At 37.7% G+C, this 15,196-nt stretch overlaps 1 protein-coding gene and 1 long non-coding RNA gene across 31 annotated transcripts in view; one reads left to right on the top strand and one right to left on the bottom strand.

The window, feature by feature from the left end:
• The window catches only part of LOC102165447 (uncharacterized), a 117,926-nt gene extending 110,705 nt beyond the window's left edge, over nt 1–7,221 (bottom strand). Inside the window, exons 1-2 of one of the 2 annotated variants that reach the window (XR_014804760.1) lie at nt 7,061–7,221; nt 6,616–6,751 (exon numbers count right to left, since the gene is read on the bottom strand). This is a non-coding gene — a long non-coding RNA (uncharacterized LOC102165447). The remainder of the gene's footprint in view (nt 1–6,615; nt 6,752–7,060) is intronic. The other variant, XR_014804763.1, reaches the window with a different exon arrangement.
• NKAIN2 (sodium/potassium transporting ATPase interacting 2) overlaps nt 1–15,196 on the top strand; it is a 1,025,455-nt gene that overhangs the window by 860,929 nt on the left and 149,330 nt on the right. The gene's annotated exons all lie outside the window — the stretch shown is intronic.

The following is a 15,196-nucleotide window of genomic DNA, read 5'->3' as shown; positions in this document are numbered from 1 at the left end:
GAGAGAAAAAACCCAAATAAACAAAATCAGAAGTAAAAAAGGAGAAGTCACAATGGATACTACAGAAATACAAAAAACCATGAGAGAATACTACGAACAATTGTATACCAACAAATTTGACAACCTGGAAGAAATGGACAACGTTCTAGAGACTTACAGCCTGCCAAAACTGAATCAAGAAGAAACAGAACTGAATCAAGAAACTGAACAGACCAATCACTAGAAATGAAATTGAACATCATAATGACACTCCCAACAAATAAAAGTCCAGGACCAGATGGCTTCACAGGTGAATTCTACCAAACATTCAAAGAGGAACTTATACCCATTCTCCCTAAACTTTTTCAAAAAGTTCTGTGACACCACCATCACCCTAATTCCAAAAGCAGACAAAGATACAACCAAAAAAGAAAACTATAGGTCATTATCTTTGATGAATATAGATGCAAAAAATCGCAACAAAGTTTTAGCCAACCAAATCCGACAGCATATAAAAAAGATCATACACCACAACCAGGTGGGATTCATCCCAGTTCACAAGGATGGTTCAACATATGCAAATCAATCAATGTCATACACCACATTAACAAAAGAAAAGTCAAAAACCACATGATCATCTCAATAGATGCAGAAAAAGCATTCGACAAAGACCAACATCCATTCATGATCAAAACTCTTACCAAAGTGGGTATAGAGGGAACATACCTTAACACAATCAAAACCATTTAGGACAAACCCACAGCAAATATAATACTCAATGGAGAAAAGCTGAAAGCCTTCCCATTAAAATCTGGAACAAGACAAGTATGCCCACTCTCACCACTGTTATTCAACAGAGTACTGGAAGTCCTAGCCACAGTAATCAGACAAAAAAAAAAGAAACAAAAGGCATCCAAATAGGAAGAATAGAGGTAAAGCTGTCAATGTATGCAGATGACATGATACTATATATAGAAAACCCTAATGACTCAATCCAAAAGCTACCTGAACTGATCAACAAATTCAGCAAAGTAGCAGGATATAAGATTAACATTCAGAAATCAGTCTTATTTCTCTATACTAACAATGAAATATTAAGAAAGGAATACAAAAATACAATACCTTTTAAAATTAAACCTGAAAAAAATCAAGTCCCTGGGAATACACTTGACCAAGGATGTAAAGGACTTATATGCTGAGAACTATAAAACATTAATCAAGGAAATTAAAGAAGATGGAAAGAAATGTAAAGATATTCCATGTTCCTGGATTGGGAAAATCAATATTGTAAAAATGGCCATACTACCCAAAGCAATCTACACATTCAATGCAATCCCTATCAAATTACCCATGACATTTTTCACAGAACTAGAACAAACAATCCAAATATCTATATGGAACCACAAAAGACCCAGAACTGCCAAAGCAATCCTGAGAAACAAAAACCAAGCAGGAGGGATCACTCTCCCAGACTTCAGACAACATTACAAAGCCACAGTCATCAAGACAGTGTGGTACTGGTATCAAAATAGACAGACAGACCAAAGGAACAAAATAGAGAACCCAGAAATAAACCCAGACACCTATGGTCAATTAATCTTTGACAAAGGAAGCAAGAAAATAAAATGGGAAAAACACAGTCTTTTCAGCAAGTGTTGCTGGGAAACCTGGACAGCTGCATGCAAATCAATGAAACTAGAACACACCCTCACACCATGCATGAAAATAAACTCAAAATGGCTTAAAGACTTAAATGTAAGACAAGATACCATCAAACTCCTGGAGGAGAACATAGGCAAAGGTAAAACATTCTCTGACATCAACCTCATGAATATTTTCTCAGGTCAGTCTCCCAAGGCAACAGAAATAAAAGCAAAAATAAACCAATGGGACCCAATCAAACTGACAAGCTTTTGCACAGCAAAGGAGACCAAAAAGAAAACAAAAAGAGAGCTTACAGAATGGGAAAAAATAGTTTCAAATGATGCAACTGACAAGGGCTTAATCTCTAGAATATGCAAGCAACTTAAACTCAACAGCAAAAAAAGCCAACAACTCAATTGAAAAATGGGCTAAAGACCTGAAGAGACATTTTTCCAAGGAAGACATACAGATGGCCAACAAACACATGAAAAAATGCTCAACATCCCTGATTATTAGAGAAATGCAAATCAAAACTACCACGAGATACCACTTCACACAAGTCAGAATGGCCATCATTAAGAAGTCTACAAATAACAAGTTCAAGAGGGGGTATGGAGAAAAGGGAACCCTCCTGCACTGCACTCAGTATGGAGATGCCTTAGAAATCTATACACAGAACTACCATATGACCCAGCAATCCCACTCTTGGGCATATATCCAGACAAAACTTTCCTTAGAAAACACACATGCACCTGCATGTTCACTGCAGCTCTATTCACAATAGCCAAGACATGGAAACAAACTAAATGTCCATCAACAGACGATTGGATTAGGAAGAAGTGGTATATATACATAACGGAATACTACTCAGCCATAAAAAAGAACAAAATAATGCCATTTGCAGCAATATGGATGGAACTAGAGACTCGTATACCAAGTGAAGTAAGTCAGAAAGAAAAAGACAAATACCATATGATATCACTTTTATATCTGGAATCTAATATAAGGCACAAATGTACCTTTCCACAGAAAAGGAAATCATGGACTTGGAAAAGAGACTTGTGTTTGCCAAGGGTGAGGGGTAGAGAGTGGGGTGGTTGGGGAGCTTGGGGTTAATAGATATAAACTATTGCCTTTGGAATGGATTAGCAATGAGATCCTGCTGTGTAGCACTGGGAACTATGTTTAGTCACTTTTGATGGAGCATGATAATGTGAGAGAAAAGAATGTATGCATGTATGTGTAATTGCGTCACCATGCTGTACAGCAGAAAAAAAAAATTGTACTGGGGAAATAACTATTAGAAATTTAAATTTAAATTTAAAAAAATTTAAAAAAATACAGCTAGCCTAAGAAAAGGTGTCACGAAGGTACTGTGATTCTGTGTACAGAGTCTAAGGTGTTAGAGTGGAGAGAAGGTAAGCCAATATTGTGTTCAGAAATTCATACAGGCAGATGTAGGCTCCTTACACTCAGGCAGAGGTCAGGATTGAGTGCAGGGGGAGTACTGCAGACAAAGTGACAAAGCAGAGTAGCCAGGGAATAGGATCTGGGCACTGATACTGGTAAGAGCATGTCAAGACTGTCCTTTGCTGTATAGGGAAATGTCTCAAAGTGATGGGAAAAGTTTCTCAGCTGCATGCTAATCCCCAGTTATAGGTAGGAATCTTTAGCTGAAAATGGTTAATTTTTACGAATTGTCAGAAATCTCATTATCCTACAAAATTTTAACGCTAAGACCAAATTCATCTTCATTCAAGCTAACGATCCCTATTATACATCTCTGGTACCAATTATTTGGCAAGGGATGGTCATTATCTCCTCTGTATTACAGAATGAGAAAGCAACATAGAGAATGATGCCTATGGCCATGAGCTCGAATTTTCTTATTCACCGTTTTTTACTTTTCCCACCAGCTCTGCTATCTTAGCTTCCATTGGTAAACAGAGCAGAGAAATTGGATAATTTAGACCAGGACGAAAAAAAGTGATTGCTATGAATTACATGAGCTCTTTCAAAATTTTCTTGAACATGAAATAGTTTTTCTCTTTACTTTTTCTTATTCTCAGTGATCTCAGACAGGCACATATATCTCTCTTTATGGAGAATGATTAACATGGACTTCACCAGGGAGAAATCAAATTATGCAGTTAATAAAAACTAAAGCTTCAATCCTTGCTAAGTGACAATGTAGCACCAGGAAAAATTAATTACCGCATTTTAGAGTGAAAGGAGTCAAGATATGTCAGGTTTGAATTTAGCCTTAGGATCTATGATAAATTTCAGTTCTTTTGTGACTGAATTTTTTAAAGAGCAAATTTACTCAAAACCATATATGGCTACAGGCTTCCAGGCTGGGAAACCAGAATGCTTCCATGTGCCATTGTGCAGGTCCCCAGACTCCAGGAGGAGAGAAGCTCCTTTGTTCAGAACCTCACCCTATGTATCTCTTCATCTGGCTGTTGGAAAACTTCTGTCAGGCAAATAGTTTCCTCCATTCTGACTTCCTGTAAATTGATCAAAAATCTATTTCATGCCCGCACTCTAAACAATCTGCTTGCTCATAGTTCAATTCATGATTTCTGAGAGAACTGTGAAAAAAAAGATAACCTTGGAATCTAGATACCTTAAGCCATCTATCTTCTACTGACCCTGAAAACTACAGAGAGTCTGGAGTCATCCATCACTGCTACTGGGTCCAGTGCGCACGAGCCCTATACCATCAAGACTACTGGAGCAAAAGCTGCTGTGTGACCCTGGAACTGCACTGTCAGGCAGAACCCAGGTGCCTAGGTCATCCGCTCTCCTTCAGACTTTCCTAGAGGCATTACAGGAAATCTTAAGGGAAAAAAGAAAATGTGGGGCCCAGAAGGACAAGATGGCAGAGGAGGAGGACCTTGAGCTCACCTCCTCCCATGAGAACACCAAAATCACCACCAATTAAAAAAACTGGTACCAATTTAAAAAAAAAAAAAAAAAAGACTGCATTCAAAGACACAAGAAGGAACCACAACAACACAGTAAGAGGGGCACACTCATGATATAATCAAATCCCTAGCATTGGGTTGTCAACTCACAAACTGGAGAATAATTTATATCACAGAAGTTCTCCCTCAGGAGTGAGACTTCTAAGCCCCATGTCAGGTCCCCAGCCTAGGGGTCTGGCATCAGGAGGAATCTCCAGAGCATTTGGTTTTGAAGGCCAGCAGGGCTTGAGGGCAGGAGTACCACAGGACTAGAGGAAGCAGATTCTCCACCTTGGAGGACACATACAAGGTCTCACACACACTGGGTCCCAGGGCAAAAGCTGATTTGATGAAGAAATCAAAACCTTTACAGACATGCAAAAGCTAAAAGCATTTGGCACCACCAAACCAACTTTACACCAAATGCTAAAGGAACTTCCCTTAGGCAGAAAATAAAAGGCCACAACTAGAAACAAGGTAATTACAAAATGAGAAAGCTCATCAGTAAAGGCAAGCATAGAGTAACAGTAGGAAATTATCCACAAACTTAGTAAGGAGATTAAAAGACAAAACTAATAAAATCACCTGTATCCACAATAAGCAGTTAAGGGATACACAGAACGAGTTAGATGTAAAATATGATATCAGAACTGATAATTATGAGAGGAGGAGAGTACAAATGATATTTAAAATGCATTTGAAATTAAGAGATCAGCAACTTATTAAAAAAAAAATCACACACACGACTGCTATACCAAAACTTCATGGTAACTGCAAATCAAAAATCTGTAATAGATATACACACAAAAGAGAAAAAGGAATCTAAACATAACACTAAGGATAATCATCAAATCACAAGAGAACAAAAGAGGAAAGGGGAAAAGAAAAGTCCTCCAATATGCCTAGCTAAGCATGTATGCTTTGAGGGTGCATGCTTCTTTTTGCTCAGCTCTTTAACAAGGTACTCCACTAGCTACCCAACCCTCCAATCAACTGGGTCAGAATTCAGAGAACTTGGAGTAGCCCTGAGGTCCATCTGTTAACATGATTCCCTCTATAATAAAAGTAGTAACTATCATTGAATCTACTATGGCACTGAGTAAAAATAAGAGCCTGTCCACCTAGGTCTCCAGGTTAACATGGCCATTTCTTCCTTTGGGGTCTGTAGCCCAATCTTGAATGCAGGATGTCTTGACTGAGGCTTTGATACTCTGTAGCTTATTATTATCCCTCTCCCTGCAATGGTTAGACCTCTTAGTGATGGGTTCCCAGCAGCAAGGCCATTTACCGGTCACTGTTCAGACCAGTACTGCTGGCCCACCTACCACAGAAGTTCTGAGATAGAGTTAACTCACCCAGCCTGATCTACCTTCAACACCTTCTCCATGATAATTGCTGATGAGAGATGTTTGGATGGTCACCTTCTGTGAGCCAGCATTACATTAAACACATAAGATTTACTGTTGAACTTGAGTGGTCCTCATCCACCCTGGACCCTGAGGCTTCCCATTATCCAAGCCCACATCAGATCATGACCAATATCACGAAGAAATATTCCTTTGGTATGCTGACATATTTGAAAAGACCTTATGCAAGAACTCCCAAGAAACAACAAATGTGAGATGTACAGAGAGACACCGGGTTCCTGCATAATCACGGGGTGTTGGTCACAGTCCACACTGTCAGCAGGAAACCCACTCAACACAGGTTTGTAAAGTTACATCAGTGGTGATAAGGAAATTAGAAAATGTAGTGATTGTTAAGAGAGTCACAATTAGTCTCAGGTGGAACAGTTCATCCTGTAGGTGCTACACCATACATCATTTCTTTACGGTGTGCATGAAAATTACCTGGAGGTCTTGTTACAATGTGAATTCTAATGCAGTCCTGGGGTGGGGGGTGTTGCTGAGACTCTGCATTTCACTCCTAACATGCTGAAAGCCATTGATTCTCAGACTACGCTTTGCCTAACAAGCCCATAGACCCTTGACACAGGTTTAAAAAGGAAAAAATATGGCTGACTTACTTGGATCCAGGTTATGCATGCAGGTGGCATTAGCACCTTCTAACCAAGTTACTTGATCTTACCATTCACAGAGGATAAAGACCAAGCCAGCACTGAGTTTCAGAGCATGAAGGAGATGGAGCCTGGGTTGAAGGGTCTGGAAATCACAGATAGAAATCAAGTGAGGGAAAGAATGGGCAGCAGTCACAGATATAGCAACGGCATTGTTCAACTGAATAAATAATCTATGTTTGAAAAGAAGAGAAGGTAGCCTGGGATATTTGAAGTCAGGCCCAGAAATACCAGCCACTAAACTCACTGGCCCAGAAAAGGCCAACTTCACTCTTAACTACAAACAATGGAACAGAAATCAGTGCAGGCAGACCAAAAACGCCAGAGTGAGCATAGGGTTACAAATGTCCAGAAGGCAACCAGGTAAATTCCTAGATATGGGAAGTGAACTTACCCACTCAACTTCAGCTTCCAGAGGAACTGAGCAAGTGAAATCAAAGTGTGCTAGTCCCAGAGGAAACAGCCTGCTCAGCAGGGAATCCAAGAAGGGAAGACGTAAAGGAGACGGAAAACTCAGCAGATCCTCAGTTCTGCTACCCACGTAAAATCTGCCGTAAAGTTACGCCATACGGAACCAATAAAAGGCCTCTATTCCTTCTTATGTGCCTGGGACAGAATCACGTGTGAGTTAAGCGGCTCTAGCTGTGAAGACCGGCAAACAGGGCAAGTAGAAGCCGAGTCTCAAAGTGAGGTCTGGATCAGCAGTATTAGCATCATCTGGGAACCTGTTAGGAAATGCAAATTTTCAGCCCACTCCAAACCTACCAATCAGGTACTGTGGGGGTGGCACCCTGCAGCCCATGTTCCTACAAGCCCCCAGGTGGTTCTGAGGCAGGCTTACTGAAGTAGCGTCTATTGAAAGTATGGGGAGAAACAAGACTAGGTTTGGCAAAGGATAGTCATTATAAATTGGCTTGATAACGGCGCTTTTAAAGAGCTAGTGAAGACTAAAGCCTGTTTACAGGGAGAAGAAAACCCAGTAGAGATAATGTAAAATAATAATTAATAAAACCTTCTCAGTAATCAATGAGGCTAGGCAATGATAGTCTGTGGTAAAGTTTAATCATTGTTAAAGAATCATCCAGCCATGTGTAGGACAATAATATTTTGGATGTGCTGATAATAAGAGACATCATGAGTGCCAGGAGGGGTAAACTCACAATATGTGTTTGAAAATTCTCTCATGATGTATTTTTAAGCGAGTCACACACACACAAAAGTGCTATTTTGTGCCCATGCTTGTGAAGAGCTCTTCTGGGGGGGGGGGGAATAAACAAACTTGCAAACATGGTGGTCCCATGGGATCTATTTGACAAAACATTGAGAAAGAACTTTGTTTTAAATCTGAAAACAAGTGTAAGTAAGACACAAAACACACAGGGGCTTTAATTATAGGCACACCTTGGTTTATTGTGCTTTGCTTTATGGCACTTCACAGATACTGCTTTTTTTTTTTTTTTTTTTCCCCACAAATTGAATGTTTGGGGCAACCCTGCATTGAGCAAGTCTATCAGCACCCTTTTCTAACAGCATTTGTTAACTTTGTGTCACATTTTGGTAATTCTCACAATATTTCAAGCCTTTTTATTGTGATGGTATTTTAATGGTGATCAGTGGTCTTTAAAGTTACTATTGCATAAAGATTGTAGATCTCTGAAGGCTCAGATGCTGGAGAGCATTTTTCAGTAATGAAGACATTTTTTAATTTAAAAAAACATGGAGGAGTTCCCATTGTGGCTCAGTGGTTAATGAATCCGACTAGGAACTATGGGGTTGTGGGTTCAATCCCTGGGCTTGCTCAATGGGTTAAGGATCTGGTGTCGCCGTGAGCTGTGATGTAGATCGCAGACACGTCTCGAATCTGGCATTGCTGTGGCTCTGGTGTAGGCCGGCTACAGCTCCAATTAGACCCCTAGCCTGGGAACCTCCAAATGCAGTGGATGAGGCCCTGGAAAAGACAAAAAAAAAAAAATGGAGATATATTCTATAATGATAAATAACTTTTATGATATTCTAACTAAATTAAATTCTAAAATTGCTTAAATTTTATAGGAACATTTCCAGATTCATTGTGTAAATTCAAGTCATTCCCTTGGTTTTACCTGTGAACAATCACTGATTTGTGAAAACTTATTATTAAAGTCACTCCTTTTCACAAGAGTTTTTAAGTGATTTTGATACCCCTAAAAAGATCTCTAAGTGCCTGATGCTGCGAATTTATATATAATCATCGTCAAATACAGCATAGTGCAGTATATTTAAGAGCTAAAATAAGTAGTTGTCAATAGAGGCAGATTATTAACAGTTGGGCATAAACTAGTCATTTGGAGACTTAAAATTATAGCTTATTTTTCTAAGTCATTTTATATGAACTAGGTCGAGTGATATACTCAGAAGTTACACTCCCCTGTTTCAGTGTTAGTGAATAAACCTAGGCAACAGATAATAGTGTCATATATGATTTTTACTTTCTCTCTACTCAAATCACCAAAGAATCATTTTGAGGGAAGAGACTGTGTAAGGCCTTTTTTTTTTTTTTTTTTTTTTTCTTTTTTTAGGGCTTCATCCATGGCATATGGAAGTTTCTGGATTAGCAGTCAAATAAAAGCTGTAGCCGCTGGCCTATACCACAGCCACAGCAACTCGGGATCCAAGCCGCCTCTGCAACCTACACCACACCTCACGGCAATGCTGGATCCTTAACCCAATGGCTGAGGCCAGAGATTGAACCCAAGTCCTCATGAGTATTAGTTGGGTTCGTTACCAATGAGCCACGACAGGAATTCCCTGAGATTGTGTAAGTTTTGAATATAGCCTTCACTCTTGAAGGATCAGCCAGCACTTGCATTCATACAAGTAGCTATAAGAATTCAAAACTTAGAGCAACACCCATTCTATTTGGGAGCACTTCTAATCCTTTGAGGAGTATCTGCCTTACCTTCTAGATCAATTCATCAGCTTGAATCTGAAGTTAAATATACGTGAGTCTGAGCCCTCTGATTTTTTATGTTTCTTTAAATATTTAAATTTATTTTAAATAAATTTTTAATTTATTTTGTTTTATTTTGTTTTTATTGTTTTTTATTGTTTTTTTATTTTTTATTGTTTTTTATTGTTTGTTTTTTATTGTTTTTAATTTATTGTTTTGGTTTTTTTTTGTTTTTATTGTTTTGTTAATTTATTGTTTTCATTTATTGTATTGATTGTTTTTAGACCCTGCAACTACCTTGGACAGATAGGCAGGGTATCCAAGTCAGGATGATGCACTTTTGTCAGTGTCTCTAAAACAATCTGATCAGGAGACTGTAAATGATCCCTTGTGTGAATTAGAAGATTAGATGTCACACAATTCCTATGCAGGAAAATAGCTGGTTATTTATTACTCCTTTATTGAAGTAGTTTAACAAAATCCACCTATAACCTAAAATTATATCACGATGTTTTCCTCTATGATTTCCAATTCCATTTTGGACATAATGTGTATGATGTAAATTCAAATGGCCCCTTGGCTTATAGCTGTGAACTTTTGGATGGGGAATTATTAAGCTGTTCCTTTTTTTCACAAGACATCACAAGTGATTTTTGGTACTTTTTAGAAGAGAATTGTCTAATGAATTCCTGTGGGCAAGTGAAGGAGAAAAAAAAGAGTCAGAAGGAAGCACGTCTTTTAAATAAGAAGGACTAAGTTCCGATGCATGCTGCTGCATCGTCAGCACCATTTCTAGAATGAACTACTATCTTGTCAACAATCCCACCTCATCCTCATATTTCACACTGCAACAAAATTATTGAATTGTTTCCTTCCCCATATTTGTATCCCCAACTTGTACTTCTTTGTCTTCTTATACTTCTGGGAAATTTATCCCCTCTTTGTAAAGGAAACTAAGGAACTAAGTGCTCTCTCACTCTCTCGCTCTCGCTCTCTCTCTCTCCCTCTCCCTCTATGATAGTAATGATGAGTATTTTTCTGTTTCTCAATGTTTTCCTCCAGACAGTGACTTTTCCACCAGTAGCCTCTTGTCCTTGTGCATTACAAAAGCTGCAAAAGGCTTTTTGGAAGCAATCCAAAGGAAATAGGTACATATGCTTAAAGGTGTTTTATTTAGACTTAGAGGTTTATTTATATTTGTCTCCACAAATTCTAAGCAGTATTGATCTATGTGCTTGCCAGGATAAAACAAGACAAGAGACAAATCTTACCACTTTAAAAAAATTCTCTCATGAGAATAAAGTACAACTAAAATACCTTTAAAAGCTTCTTCATCCAAATGCATGGCTAATATAACTCTACTGTAAATGCAGGGTACCATGAGTTTTGGAATTTTGTTGGTAAACCACCTACGAGGACATGTCAAGGTCTTTTTTTAGTGCTATGTAGGTTTTGAACAGATTTGGAAATTTTTTAAATACATTGTATGAATTACGACTCAACCATTTTTTATTCTAGAACATTCTCCCAAAGAATGCCAAATATGACATTTTGACAATGATTAGGTGGCCTAGAGAATTTCCTTAAGAGGGGACAAGGTCCAGGGGGAAAGCATGAATTCAGACAAAACTGGGTTTGAAATCTAGTCTCATACTTAATAAAAGTAACTTGATGTCGTTATCTATGCACTCTCAACCTCAGTTTTTTCTTCTGTTAAATAAGGATAGTAATCTCTACTTCTCAGTGTTGTTGAGTCATGTACTAGGTAATAAATACATAAATTTATTTCCTTTCTTTTTTGCAGTGTGTGTGTATATATATATATTTTTTTTTTCTGAACTTAACAGTAAGCTGAAGAATTTATAATGGACTAGGAGATGTATTTATCTTCAAAATGAGAAGATTTACAGAGATTTTACAGAGAAATTTTCCATGAATTAGTATTTCATCTCTAGTTATGGTCATTCTCAGTACCTGAGCGATAACTATATAAAGCCCAACCTCAATAACATTAATGCTTGGCTCAAGTCCATCTTGCTACCATATTTGGCCATATTCCCATGAAATTTTATCTCCCGAGAATGAATATTTAAAAACAAGAAAGAACATAAAACTTTATTAGCATTTCTGGTAATAAATTTAACTGAGAATTTTTGAACTATGGATCAAAATGTGATTGGGCTCCCAATTCAATTCACTTGACAAGTTAAAATCTTTGGAGGCAAGCACAGATATTCTAAGCCAGAATATCCAACTTTGGGGAAATGATTGAGTCTGTACCAGGGGTAGGCTGCACATGTAGATAGATGGGATAACGACTAGCAGTAATGGTGCGGAACTATTGAGGAGGACATTTCAGTGTTCCTGTCATGTAGCCAAGCCTTCAGTATCATCAGCACCTCTGTGTCACCATGCCAAATGTGCTTTAAAAACAAAAGAAATGGTGGTCTTCAGATGAGTGCCAAAATATCAGTAACATTTTCTCTGGAAATAACTAACCTCTTCTTTGCCTCCCTAAGCCCCTGGAGTGAATGCAGATCACTTTTCAAAGCTCTGAGCCAGGAAAGGAACACTCACAAGATGGGAAAAGATACCTGTGGGGAGGGAACAAACGACTAAGTGAGAAACCAGCAGGAAAACCTGCCGGAAGAGGTTTCAGTACATCGAAAACTATAAAGTCAGTGAGAAGCTGATCTTTCATTATTGTAACCAGCAGAGAAAATTCTGCCTCTAGCATCTGCTAGTAAGGGTGTGAAAGAAAGGGGAGAAGACTCATTTTGCCAAACTTAGATCCCACTCATAGCTGATGAGTCCTAACTTGAGAAGTAAGAAAATAATCAAGACTTTTGAGCCTGGAGGTTCAATTAGCTTCAACATAGCTTGGTGGCTTCCTTATGGAAATCTTTCTTTTCATTTCCTTTCCCTCCCTCTTTTCTTCCCTCCTCTCCTTCCTTCCTTCCTTCTTTCCAGCTCTTTCAGAACAAGGATTACCTTAAAACAAAATTCTTTATATTCCAAAGCAGTCTTTCTTCTCTAGCTGAGAGCTAATATGCATTTCTTTAGCAAGAACAATGATTATATCGGGACCTATTCAACGTACCCCTTTAATTTAATTTAATTTACCAAGATAATTTTGCCCCCCTTCTCTCTCTCTCTCTCTCTATGTATATGTGTGTATGTGTGTGTGTGTGTACACACGTGTGTGTACACACATATACTAACATACCAGGTATAACATTGTGATCCTGAAAAAAGAATGGAATTAATCAGGAAAAGCTTGTTACAGGCTAATTACAGGATGTCATTCAATAACAGGGTTTTCTAACTATTTCTCTTAGTCCCAATGGCTAAATATATATGTTTTATTAATATAAATATTCTGAACTTCCGGAGTATTTTTTACTGTTGTTAAGGTTTGCATCTTAACATTAAATATGCTTGCTTAGCATTCCTTTAATATCATGACTGGAAGTATGTTTTAAGATAATATGAATGCTGACTTGTTCCCATTCTTACTCCAAAGTATTAATTTAAGCGCAGAGAGAAACCTAGGATGTTAATAGGAAGTATTGAGGAAGATTTCATTAAAAAAAAAACGTAATTTCTGCAACAATGCTCAGAAGGCAGAGGGTGCAGACCAATTGTCGAATAACATAAAACATTTATCTAGAATAAGGAGGCAATTAGGATAAGATTTAGAAAAGTGAACTAATGGCCTTTCTTGCAATCCAGACATGCAAAACCTGTTTTCAGGCAAGAAGCAATCAATACATATAAGAGCAATGAACATCAAACATTTTACATGAAATCTTCAGTGAATCTTTCCACATAGTGGGAAGAAACACATTTTGTTTTTAAAACTCTAGATTTTAGAAATCCAAATATCATCAGATTTTCCTCATCTGACTTTAGAGCAATGGTTATGTTTTTGATGCTCACAGAAACTTTTTCTTTTCTTGAATAACTAATGACATGAACCAGGAATTAAGAGTTAACACTATGGTGTCATATGAAATTATGATCCTTAAACAGTCAAATCCCAAATTTACCCATAGTTTAAGATTCTAGAAGAAAATAGGGACTCAAATGTATATTTGATATTCCACCTGCTTTTCTTAAATTCATTATATGAATGAATCACATCTTTGGATTTTGGAGTTGGTAGAAGTGAACTTCCTTGTGTTCTGAGCCACACTGCTATCTATATATACAACATTCATTCAACTTGATAAATAAAGTGCATTTGTAATTTTGCTTAACTTTTCAAAACAATATTTTCCCAGCCTGTTCTTCCTGGCATCTTGAGTAATATGATTTGCTTTCACTGATTCTCATGTTTTACCAGGATAAATTTGGCATTAGGGTTTTTATATGCATAAGCAGGATTGCATAGATTTATGCATGTATTAACAGAAGAAAGCAGCTATGTTTAGGGTTAGAATATTAAGTTTACCAGCTGGAAATGTCATGAATCATGATAATTTTAAATTTTCTATAAATTGGTATTTACTTGATATTAACAATGAAGTGTAACACAACACTTTCTGATGATATTTTAAAATTTAAACTTGTGTATATTGGTTGTAAATAAATAAGGGTTTATTGAGAAAAAGTGATTCTTGGTGTAAAATACAGCTTTCTGCACTATCCCAACTCCTGTGCCTTCAGCTAATTATAGGATGTCATTCAATAACAGGGTTTTCTAACTACTTCTCTTAGTCCCAAAGGCCAAGTATATATGTTTTATTAATATAAACATTCTGACCTTGCAGGGTAATTTTATTGTTGTTAAAATTTGCATCTTAGCATTAAAAATGCTTGCTTAGCATTCCTTTAATATTATCACTAGAAGTATGTTTTAAGATAATATGAATGCTGACTTGTTCCCATTCTTACTCCGAGAGTATTAAGGCCTTGTGGTCCTAGGCCCAACTCCCTGGACCCTTACGGAACTTAGAAGAGTCTGGGGTGATTAAGATCAAGCATTTGGACTTTATAGCATCTGTGTCAACACCTCCATCATGCTTATTGTTTAATACAGCACCTGTATAAATCTTACCACGTTTCCTGCACTGTCCGCCCCAATCCTGCAGGAGACTGGATTATGTTTATTGTAATACATTTTGATTCGTGTTTGTTAGTACCAATGTCCTGTCACTGATCAAAGATCTTTTAATTAGCCAGGATGTTTGGTTTGGCATTTAAGTCACTCTCCAGTCAGTCCCCAACTTATCTTTCCAAAGTGATATTAGGCTACCCCTTCTTACAAATGCACGTCTCATCAAATTAGGGCTACTTACTTGTCCTTAAACATACAAGTATTCTTAGCTCTACAATTTTGATTATTTGGTCCACTCTATTTAAAACAGTCGTTTTCCCTCTGAACTGTGACCTACCTAACCTGGCTCTTATTTTAGGCCCAGCCAGCATTCCCATCCCACCAGAGTCCACAGGCATCACACCCTTGGAGTTCCTATACACAGGTTGTCCACACCTCTCATTAGGCACTTATAAAATGCTTCCTTCTGTTGTTGCATTTTATCTCTGTACCTGTACCTGCAAAGAAATAATAAACCCTGTAATGTTAGAGATTTCAGCTTA

Source organism: Sus scrofa, chromosome 1 (genome assembly GCF_054392235.1).
Source record: "Sus scrofa isolate SSC_HxYL_T2T_F1_AM1 chromosome 1, Sscrofa_HxYL_maternal_Yorkshire_Landrace_v2.0, whole genome shotgun sequence".
NCBI lineage: Eukaryota > Metazoa > Chordata > Mammalia > Artiodactyla > Suidae > Sus > Sus scrofa.
Note: the sequence above shows the minus strand (reverse complement) of the source record. Positions and strands in the feature narration are given on the sequence as shown.